The following is a 12,387-nucleotide window of genomic DNA, read 5'->3' on the forward strand; positions in this document are numbered from 1 at the left end:
AGCCCGAGATCAAGAGAGAGATAAAAATAAAGACAAAGGAAGCGCTAGATGTAGTGAGATCATGAGAGAGGCACCATGGTCTTTATCTCAATCTAAGCCTGAGCACGACATCCATGACTTTTTGAACTTTACAACTAGTCAACAGGTCTAATTCACATTTGAGAAGAAACTCATGAAGATGAGAATCATTAAGGGTCAACTTTGAAGCTGCATGTGAATACAGACTAACTTTTCTTTGCATTTGTTTGCACAGGTGTGCAATTGTGTGGTGTGTGTGTAGCCATAAAGAACTTTAAAAAATATATTTTCAAGTGTTCCTCATTCTGACAGTTTATTGTCATACTTTCTAAGACTTTCCTTATTTTTAGAATATTTTCAAAATATTAAAAATCAGTATTAATTCCCTCGATTATTTTATGGATTATTTCTATATTTAAATATTTTATCCATATGCACATTCAGATGATATAAAAAATTATTTAGGAAAATTATTTAATTTTAAATCTCAATAGATGGGTAAGTTTTTTCAAACTAATTTGTTTCTCCTTGCTCTCGTGTTCCTCCATATTGTTAAAACTAAATAAATTACTCTTCAAATTCCTGTGCCTGCTTAATATAAAAATACTTTTAGATAAGAACAAAACTTGCATTTTCAAAGTTTCTTGAAATCCTTATCTAACTCTACATGTTATTTAATAATTATTATGCTTACATTCTTACATGCTTATGGAATTAGTTACTTGACTTATGTGTGGAATATATATAAATACATCCATATATATATATAATTATAAATAAATCCATATATAAAAAGTTTTCTAAAATTTTATTTTATGTTTGAACTGTGAAGGTATTGATACTGAAGGAGATTCATAGGTAAAAATAATAATAGTTTATACTTGTATGACTAAATGCTTCTATTCAAACAGAACTTTGGAAAGTTGAGTAAGTGATCATTCAGACCTTCTGAACAGCTACCATTGTCAATTAGCAACTTACTAAGTGTGAAAACCATTCATTTCCTTGTTTCTCAAACCTCTTTAGATAATCTCTCTGCTTCCTGACAGGTTTTCCACTGAGCTCCATTTTATCTGTAGAACCAGGATGAACTAATGACATCATCATGATGGCATCATAGTTTTCATATTTTCCTGGAATAGCACACTAAGGCGGCCCCATGCTCATCTTTATGGTGGCAGACTATATAGAACTTGTCATCTTATTCTCAACTCCTGAACACCTAACAACAAGGGCATTCCATTTGCTATCAAAGTCAATTTATTTGTATTTTTCTTATGGTCATTATATTTAACTTGCTTTCTGGTTATCAATGATTATGTCATTTTGTTTATTTGATTTTACTACCTTGAAATCAAGATGTATTTCATATTTTCATATGCAATACAGCAGCAGTTCTCAACCTGTGGGTCATGACCCCTTTGGGGGTCAAATGACACTTTCACAGGAGTCACCTGATTCATAACAGTCGCAAAATTACAGTTATGAAGTAGCAACAAAAATAATTTTATGGTTGGGGGGATCACCACCACATGAGGAACTGTATTAAAGTGTCATGGCATTAGGAAGTTTGAGAACCACTGTTCTACTGGGTTTAGCACAGTACCTTGCCCATGATATGTACTAAAAATATTAGTTGTATAAATTAAAGCACAATGCACTAGTTGATATTGTTTGGGGCAAAAACAACTTTAAATTAAAACACACACACACACACACACAACCGTGATTTGTCAAAAGCCACAATTTTACTTAATTCATAATTTATTTTAGCTGATATTGTTATTGTTAGCAGCTATCGAGTTGGCTTTGACTCATGATAACCTATGTATAATCACATGAAGTGTTGCCCAGTCCTATGTCATCCTCATGATCACAGGCGTGTTGGTATGTTTGAATCCATGAGGGGATACCAAAAAAAGCCCCTATGGTCGTTTGTTTGTTTGTTTTTACGTGAGGGGGTTAGTGCATTTAGAGTTCATTCCACCAGTTCAGAGTGTTAATCAAGCTTTCTATCTAACAGTTCTTAAAAGATTGCGTAACTGTGTGTGACAAAAAAGGCCTGATCTGTGGCAAATAGGGGACCTGTTCATGTAGCCATCTCAGTGTACCGGTTTTGGTAAAAACAGCATGCCTCTCTTGCCCAGTGCACCTTGCTCACCTGAGCTTGCTCTGTGTGACTTCTTTTTGTTTCCAAAAATGAAGAGGGACATGAAAGGACAGTGACTAGATGACATAGGAGATGTGAAGAAAATAATGAGGGAAATGCTATCAGCCACCAAAAATAGATGAGTTTGAAAAATGTTTCCAAGAATGGAATCACAGATTTGACAAGTGTATTAAGTGTAATAGTGAGAACTTTGAATGGGATAAGGTTGTTTTATTAAATAATTTAAATACCTAACTTTGTAAAACATTTCAGTTTTGGTGGGGGGTATCCACTTATATTGTTGTGACTATTATGTCAGTTCTTTCTTTCAGAATGTCCTTGTTTCCTTGACCCTCTACTAAACATGATGTTCTTTTCCAGTGAACGGTCTACCTGGCATATCCAAACAAACAAACAAACAAACAAGAAAACAGTGCTACTGAGTCCATTCTAACTAGCAGCCGTACACAGGTTTTCTGAGGTCTTATAAACCTTTACTGGAGCAGACAGCCTCATCCTTTTCCCAAGCAGCAGCTGATGGTTTGAACCACAGACCTTGTTGTTAGTAGTCCAACCCTTACCCAACAGCACCTCCATAGCCCCTTATGTTAAATATGAAACCAAAATCAGACTCGCTGCCGTCGAGTCAATTCTGACTGATAGCAACCTCATAGGACAGGGTAGCACAACTCCTGTGGGTTTCTGAGACTGCAACCTTTTACAGGAGTAGAAAGCCTCCTCTTGATACCAAAGAACAACCAGTAGTCTCAGACTGCAGCCCAATGGGTAGCCGCTACAGCACTAAGGTTCCTCTGTTAAATATAAGGAAGTTTAAATTTTCACTTGGAAATAGGCTTTTATTTCTTATAAATGAAATATTGAACAGTTTGATGATTAGAGATATGCAATATCCAATGTACCATATATACTCGAGTATAAGCCAACCCGAATATCAGCAGAGGCACCTAATTTAACCACCAAAACTGCATAAAAATGTGCTGAAAATTTTGACTTATACTCAAGTATATATGGTAGTTATAATAGGTAGTTGTATTATAAGATTTTTGGACTATACTACTGTCATCTTTCTTCACACATTTACTCTCCAAGAAAGTAATTTTATAATACTAATGTATTTAAAATTCAAAAATGAGCACACTGTAGGACTTCATTGGTGGTAGATGTGGCCAGTCACTTGAACTCAATATGAATCTAAGTAAATTCAACATCATTAATTCTAGTCAAATCTTTCTAATATTGTGTTGTAAAATTGTACCACCATGCAAATTCCATGAGCACATAAAACATGCAGTGTCATATCTTTTGTTATTTGAGCAGTTACAGAAATTGTACCCTGCTCACTCTTTATAAAAATTTAGAAATTGAAGCTAAATTTAAAAAAAAAGAAAATTAAGATGAGCCACAATTTGGTCCTGCCACACTAATATTTTGGAATATTCTTTAAGCTGTCTTTAGCTGCATATAAGTAGAGTATATATATATATACTTTTCACTTAATAATGTGCCATGAATATTACATTATATAACTAATATAACTTAGACCAAACGCACTGCTATCAAATCGATGCTGACTCATAGGCACCCTACTGTTTGGGTAGGACTGCCCTGGTGAATTTCTGACCCTGTAAATCTCTGTAGGAGAAAGCCCCATCTTTCTCTCATGGCACCACTGGTGGCCTTATGGTAAGCTGTCCAATACATCTCCACTACATGTCCAGGGATCCTTATTAGCCAAATTAAATGGCTCAATAAAACTGAATTATACTTTATGTATCTTTCCAGTTTTCTAATTTTGGTAAATCAAGCTCTTTGCAATGTATTGTTATGACATTGTTATACAATTTAATTGTCAAGGCCTACCTCTCTACACAACATACACACACACACTCTCATAATATGCCAGATGCATAGTAACTATTGCAGTAGTTCTAGTGTTTCATTAATTGCTTTTTGTTTATGTTACATCCTGTCCCTTTTCTTGGGCTCCCCCAGTTCAGTCTCTCTGCTTTACCATTAGAGTGATATTTTTTACAGTGCCATTTGGATAATGCCACTCCTAGGTTTAATTATCTTCAATGGCTCCCCATTGTCAATTTGCATGATTAAAAGATCAAAGCATCCTTCTAGCCTTTACAACTTGCCTCTCCCCAATTAGGTCTCCTGAATTTTAGCTGCAGGCTTAGCTCGTTTCCGCAATTCCCAGAGTTAATTCTGGTGATTCCATGCTGGAAAGCATGCATTCCTCAATAAATGCTACTTAAAGTAAAAACTTTCTTCAAATGACAAAAACAAAAAGATATGCATAACTTTTAGTAGGAAGGAGAATTTGCTATTCTCACTTAGCCATACATTCAGGCTATTTCATTTCAAATAAATATGATTTGGCTGATGTGAGCATTCACAGAAACAGTTCTGATAAAGAAAGTAGTACCCAGAGGAAGCAGTTAATATTATCTTGTAGATGTAAAAGCAGAAGCTGGGGTGCAGAAGAATAAACTCCCTTTTCATACTGCTTAGCTATGCAGTCTCTTTCTATGGAAAGCAGTAAATATTGATTATAGGTTAAAGGCAATTAAAATAATGGACCTGTAGCTGGCAACGCATTCCAGATAGTTCTTGGCACTGACAACATTTACCACATAAGCAATGACTGTCAAATTTAATGAGCAAACACATTTTCCAGGAAAAACCATTTAATATTCATTTGCCAAGCACAGGCTGCATTCAATTTGTGGGTTAACACTTAAAAAATAAAGACAAGAGGCAGGGAAAAGTTGGTTTTGAAAGAAGGAAAGGGAGCACCTTTAAACCCCATTAGAATGGAAATGTCCCTGCAGACTCTATCAAGTGAAGGGCATCAGCCTCTCACTGCATGGAAGGAGCAAGCTCCTTTCTCCTGTTTATTATGCAGACCCTCCTTTCAGGGCACAGCAGCTTGGCCAATTTGGCAAAGACGGAAGAAGAAAGAAAGCCTTGTTGTCAGATCATATGCTTGTAGAATATAGATTGCTATAATTTCTTCATAGACATTCGATTCACTTTTATTTTCAATTTCTGCTGCTGTATTTATGAATCATACCATACGAAGAGTGCAGAAGTAAACCGTCATGCACCTGGGGGAACAGCTACTGGTTTGACACACAGGGTCCATAACTGGGAGACATATGGTGGTATAGCCTTGGATCCAATTAAGATCAGATCTTGTTTATCATCACCTGGGAAATAATCTATAAGGTAGGAGATGGAGTTTGAGATTGAGACCAAGAGCTCGAGAGAGAAGAGACACACAACATTGTCAGGATGTGGTGTGGTAACCTACAACATTGTGATGTGGTAACCTACCTTAACACGAGCAAACTATCTTTAACCCCTGCTAGCAGTTAGCCCCACTTCTCTTCCAACTCCTGGCTCTCCCAACAAGACCTTGACTCTTCCCAGATGTCTTTAAACCCTGCCTGTCCAATGAGCAAGAACTATACATTATCTTGTAAGATCTTGAATTAGCACCTGCAGCTGTGCTGTCCCCCCCAATCCCAAATGTAAGGGCTAGAATACCCCTTCCCTTGAGACAGGCGCCTATTTTGAATTACTAAAAGTTTGGAATTTCTTTGTTCTGAATCTAGTGGTTTCCAGGTGCTAGACTACTCTCAGTCCAGCTACTTAATAAAGGCTTTAATTATTAATACAGTGGTGTGGTGGATCTCCCCCATTCACAACAGTGATACTGGGGTAATGACATTTAGCAGACATTGTAGGAATTCAGGAAATTATAAATGCAGGGAAGAGTCTATTTAAAATATGAACTAATTTTAGACTAAAAGGAAGATTATTTTAAAATATTTCATAAAATTCTATTATTATAAACACATAGTATAAAAGCATTGTAAGCACAAAATTAAAATGACTAATGCTTTTATGTACTTGTATGCAGAGAACATGACATATAACATTTTTTAATCCTCACAGATTATACATCATTTCTTCTTGTTGCTCACATCCAATTAAGGCCCAAATACTCTTGATGTTAGACCTATAATATTACTAGGGCTTCTCCCCTGTTTCCCACCTCTTACTTTCCATTCCTCTCATTCAGATTAGGGAAATGTCTCCCTAATGGAACTCCTGGCTTCCTGTTTTGAATATTCTTAATCTGTTCTCTAAGGACCTGGAATTGAAGTGACTTCAATTTTGAGATGCAAATTGAAAGACTGACAGGTTATCTACATGCCTGTATTTAGACCTCTATAAATGTCCTTTGCCTCCTAGTTCTTTCCTCTATTCCTTTTTACTTTCCTCTTGTCCCACTATCATGTTCGACCTTCATTCGGTCTTCATTAATTCCTCACGGTTACATTACCCTTGATTAAGCCCCACTAGGCATCCTATGCCCTTCTCTCCATCGATTTTAGTTCACTTTTTGGTCCCTTGTCCCTGGATTGGTTGACACCCCCCTTCATTTCTCCCACCTCCTCCCCTCCCTTTTCCCCCGGAAGTTACATTACCCTTGATTAAGCCCCACTAGGCATCCTATGCCCTTCTGTCCATCGATTTTAGTTCACTTTTTGGTCCCTTGTCCCTGGATTGGTTGACACCCCCCTTCATTTCTCCCACCTCCTCCCCTCCCTTGTCCCCCCAGAACCGTCAGTTTGATTGTTGTCTCCTCCAAGTTGTTTACCCCACCTCTCTCATCTAGATAGACATGCAGAGATCTATGTACTTATATTTATATATTAAGTATTAAAGTAGTAGATGGACATTGGGCCTTGCCTCAAGTACTCCCTCAAAGCAAAAACACTTTGTTCTAATACACCAGCATTCTGTGATGCTCACCTTCCCCACACAATCACTGGAGAAAAAATGGATACATAAGCAAATGTGGTGAAAAAAGTTGATGGTGCCCAGCTATCAAAAGATATAGCTTCTGGGGTCTTAAAGACTTGAAGATAAAGGGTTTCATCGGGCCATAAAGCTGAAAAACAACAAGCCCACATGGAAGAAGCACACCAGCCTGTGTGATCACAGGATGTTGATGGGATCAAGTATCAGGCATCAAAGACCCAGAACAAATAATCTTACCAATGTGAATGGTGGGATAGGGGGTGGGGGTGGGGTGCAATGGGTGGAGACCCAAAGCCCATCTGTAGATAATAGGACATTCCCTTACAGAAGGGTTACAAGGAAGAGATGAGTCATTCAGGGTGCAGTAAATAGCACTGATGAAACATACAACTTTCCTCTAGTTCTTTAATGCTTCCTTCCCACCACTATCATGACCTCAATTCTATCTTACAAATCTGACTAGACCAGAACATATACACTGATACCGATAAGAACTCACAATACAGGGAATCCAGGACAGATAAACCCCTCAGGAACAATAATGAGAATAGAGATATCAGGAGGCAAAGGAGAAGGTGGGGGGAGGGGGGAGCAAGGGAGAATTGATCACAATGATCGACATATCGAAAAGTGGGTGCAAGGAGTCAGCAGAACAATATAAGATATGAAAATAATAATAATTTATAATATATCAAGAGTTCATGATGGAGGGATGGTGGGAGAGGGAGGGAAAAATGAGGAGCTGATATCAGGGCTCAAGTAGAAAGAAAATGGTTCGAGAATGATGATGCCAACATATGAACAAATGTGCTTGACACAATGGATGGATGGATAGATTGTGATAAGAGCTGTAAGAGCTCCCAAAGAAAGTCTGACAGGTTAACCCCATCAGACACTCCTCAGGAGAGGCAGTTTGCTTCCAAAAAGATTTCAGCTTTGGACCCCATAGGGGACAGTTCACCTGTGTCCTACACCGCTGCTACTTGTCAGAATGGGCTTGATGACAATACGTTTGGTTTTTTTATTTGGAATCTATTCTCTACATTAGCTACAAATATTCCTAAATTGTCTCTTTTCGTGTTATACCCTTAACTTTCCTTATTCTCAGTAGCAATTTGTATCTTCAAGAACCACGTATGGTGTCTGAGATTTTTAATTAGGCCTCTCCAGCCTCTTGAATCAATCACCTACCTGTAGAGAAACAATGGCCCTGTTTTCCCTGGGAGGGTTACTCGGCTGCAGACTTTGAACCTTGAAGGAATGCTTGACTGTTTGTGCCAGGAACGTGGTGCATGCACTTCGTGAAATGGAGAGTCCTTGCTGCAAACAAAGGAAATCCTCCCTTGAGTCAGATGTGTGTTTACATGGGAGAATATTGTGATGGTTTGAGACCATTCAGAGCCTAAAATTGTTGTGCCCTAGTATATTTTTCCCATTTGAAAATTTTGTAAGCTTCCTCCTTTGGCATGTTAATAGAACCGGCAATCTGAGAAGCTCCAAAGGGGTCTTCTCTCTCTTGAGTCCTGTCCCCTTTTGCCTCACGACTCAATCTTGTGTCGTGAGTAGTTATTCCAGGCTTCTCCAGCAGCTCCCCGCTGGCTAGAGTGCTGGACCTACCTAGTCACAGCATCACTGCTTCAGATAGTATCCACGTCAAGCCAGGGACGCTTCCATGAAACCCTGTCCCTCCCTTCCAAACCGTGGCTGTTCCTCTCCTTTGCTAAGACATATTTATGTCTACATAGTGCCTAAATAAATCAAAACTCAAACTCACTGCCAGCAAGTGGATTCCAACTCTACAGGACACGATGCAATTGCTCCTGTGGGCTTCTGAGAAAGTAACTCTTCATGGGCGTAGACCACTTCATCTGTCTTCCACAGAGCTGTGGTGCTTTCAAACTGCTGACCTTGCAGTTAGCAACCTAACACATAACCACTATATAATATGGGCTCCTTCTTGCTTGCATAGACCTACTTATCATTTTGCACTAATCTTAGATTTCTTTTCCTCCACAAAATTTTCCATAATCAGAGCCATTGGATTTGCATGTCCTCTGCAGAGTGCTGGTATACCATTGTTTTAGTCTGGGCATACTAGAGAAACAAATCTAGGGAGACTCATGTGTATAAGAAGGAGCTTTATATAAAGGATAATTGTACATTAAGAAAACATACCAGCCCAGTCTTGGTCAAGTCCATAAGTCCAATATTAGCCCATATGTCTGATACCAATCTATAAAGCCCTCTTCAGACTCATAAAACACATGCAAGATGCTGAATGCAGGAAGATCACAGGTGAGTGGGTGGAAAGTCTTGTGGATCCAATGGCATTTTAAGCATATCAGTGCTGGCAGGGGTCTCCACGTGGCTTCTCCAGCTCAGGGCACTAGTGTAGCTCCACGTGTCTTTGTCAGCTGCAATGTCTCCCAGGGAGTGAGCATGGGTCCCTCCTCCAATGAGGTATTTAGTATTTCTTTAATGCCTCCAAATGAAGTCATCAAGCTGTGACTTGATGGACAGGCTAAACTCCACCCCTTTACTCCTAAGTCTCAAATTGACAACAGATTATGTAACTACCACAGCCATGGTGATCAATCTTTCATAATACTTATTTTATTTTAAGTATTAGAATTTTCTCATTTGAGGCCATAGACAGAAGAATGATCATGAATGAGGAAGACACTGAGTTTCCAAAGGTATTTGAAAAATAAATACAAAGTGAAATTGTATATAATGATAATTGTATATAATGATAGCAATAAGACAATAACTTGTCTTAACTTTTGCCTCTGTGACTATCCATCATGATGCTTGAAGCTTGAGGGTGAAAACTTGGTGAAGTGTGTAAGGAAAAAGCAATATGAGTCTAGACGAGAGGCAACATTCAATAATATAAAGCAATCACAACATTAAGCATTCATCAAATTGTAAATGAAATAATTAAGTACAGATTAAAAGAATTTATCAAAATATCAAGATTTGGTGAAAATAAATTTCTTTTTTTCTAATAAGCTTACACAAGTAACACAATTGCCTTTTATGAACCATTTTGGAGAATGCATGCTTTATTATTTATTATTTATTTTAATGAAGTGTTACCTACGCATTATTCCTAGCTCTTCCACAATGACTTTCAAAGGCAAGAGAGCTGTCATGAAGTACATGTAAGTGTATGTAACTAACAAATTACGATAGAAGTGCTGTACCGCCAGCTAGACCCACTGTCATCGAGCCTATTCCGACTCACAGCGACCTCTGCTGGACCCTGTTCATTCTGACTAATAGAAGCGCCCCTGTGCATTTCTAATACTATCACTTTATGAGTGTAGCCTTGGCTTTGCCGCCACCCCACCACCACCACCCCCAGTGGTTGGTAGTTTCAAACGGCTGATCTTAGGGTTAGCAGTCCAGCATGTAACCACACCACCAGGGCCCTAGGAAATGAGAAACCTTTAATAGACATCTTACTTCTCCAAGCAAATGAAAGCAGCATGGGAACTGAAATAGTACTTCACAGTGAATTGCAACAAGCCAATCAGGGACTGCTCACTGAGATGCGATGGAACGGTTTTAGTGGGTGATTTAGGGCTATTCCTGGTATCGTGTTACTCAAGCTGCATATACACTTAGAGTATTCTACAACTCTGCACCACCCTAATTTCAGTTCTAATTCTTCTACTCCTCTACCAAGTATACATTTTGTTAACTACAATGATCTATCTGAAACCAAAGGATCAAACAGACCCACTGCCATGAGTATTTTCTCACTCACTCACCCCCATTGAATGAGGCAGAACTGCCCCATGTGTTTCCCAGGCTAACCTTTGACAGAGAGAGAAGCCTAGTCTTTCACCTGTGCAGTGGCTGATGGTTTCTGACTGCTGACTTTGTGGTTAACAGCCAATGAATGACCACTCCACCCCAGGGTTTCTTTTAAATATGGAATGCTTCATGAATTTGCATGTTATCTTGGTGTAGGGGCCATGCTAATCTCTGAATGATTCCAATTGATTTTAGTATATGTGCCGCAGATCTACTCTTTCAAAAATAGCTTATATTGTCCTGCACTGATGTTTTTGTTATAGTTGTCTCGGCATAGTGTGTTCTCTCCATCTATCTATCTACAGTAGAACCTGGTACTCAACCGCATCAGTACTCAACATAATCAGATTTCGACAAGAAATGTTGAGTAAACTTTGCATCGAAGCTCAAACAAAACATTGGAATCCGACCCAATGCACATGATTTTTGTAAACAAAAGCAGTTCATGTTTAGGTCACTCGGCATTAATTGGCGTTGTTAGTTGGCATTGTTTAAACTTTGGGCAGCTGTGTTCCAAGTGTTTTGCTACAATTTTCTTAGTTTTTTGTGGCTTTTGTACTGTTTTTAGATAAAAAAACATGGATCCTAAGAAAGAGTTTTTGAAAAGAATCACCATGATATGGACCTGATTAACTGTTTTATCGATATTGTTGATAACTTAGTAAACCCTTTTAGAAAACAGTTAAGGGGACGCAAACAGATTTTTTTTTTTTTTTTAGAGAAAGCCAGCCAGGTTTTAGTGAAAAAAGGCAAAGAAGGGGGTAAACACCTGAAAAGCAGCAAACAGTTGATTTTCTGGAAGGCAATTCCCCTTCCAAACAGTGACTCTCTCTCCATCCCTCCTCTCCACATCCGTGTCCACAGATCCAGATTCTCATCAGTCTCAAGGTATGGGCCATCCTGTAATTGTGAAAAACTTCTTTTTAATGTTGTGTTTCTTATTTAAATTATATTATTTAATTCTGAGCTTATTTACTGTGAAATTTCTGTGTAATGTTTTGTATAAAAAGGCAAGGTTACTTGGCCAACCCTATTAAATCATTTACTTTTAGTTGAAGTTACTACAGCAGGTATTCTTTACTTTGAGCCCTGTATTAACAACTAAATAATCAAAGATTGAACCTTCATGAATTTTATTCTGGGTCTATCTAATGAATAGTTTGAGACTTTTTTTTTAAAAACATTAATAGTATTATCAGAATAAGCATGTTGCTCATTGAGGTGATTATATGAAGGAATCACTCATGGATGTACACACTCTTTGGACATTTATATAATTAGCTCATTATTCTTATGGAATTTGCCTAAAGCACTGAGCAGATTGTTATGCATGGAGCAAGTACTTTTCCTTCAAATATTAGTCAGTTAATTGTCTAGGGTACAGAACTAGCTAGTGCTGAACCCAAAGATAAAAAGGCAGCCAAGACTCAGCAAGGTAGAAGGAACTTGGGTAGAAATAGTTCTGTAAAAGGTTTCTTCATGACCAGAGCTCTTCAGTGAATGCTGTCATCGGTATCACGTGATGAAAGTTCAGCTGG

General features: G+C 38.2%; 1 pseudogene; it reads right to left on the reverse strand.

The window, feature by feature from the left end:
• Positions 1-10,960: 10,960 nt before the first annotated feature.
• On the reverse strand, positions 10,961-11,060 carry LOC115868760 (annotated as a pseudogene).
• Between the last annotated feature and the right edge of the window lie 1,327 nt (positions 11,061-12,387).

Source organism: Echinops telfairi, unplaced genomic scaffold (assembly GCF_000313985.2).
Source record: "Echinops telfairi isolate 266 unplaced genomic scaffold, ASM31398v2 ScPeMD7_1;HRSCAF=3_0, whole genome shotgun sequence".
Taxonomy (NCBI): domain Eukaryota; kingdom Metazoa; phylum Chordata; class Mammalia; order Afrosoricida; family Tenrecidae; genus Echinops; species Echinops telfairi.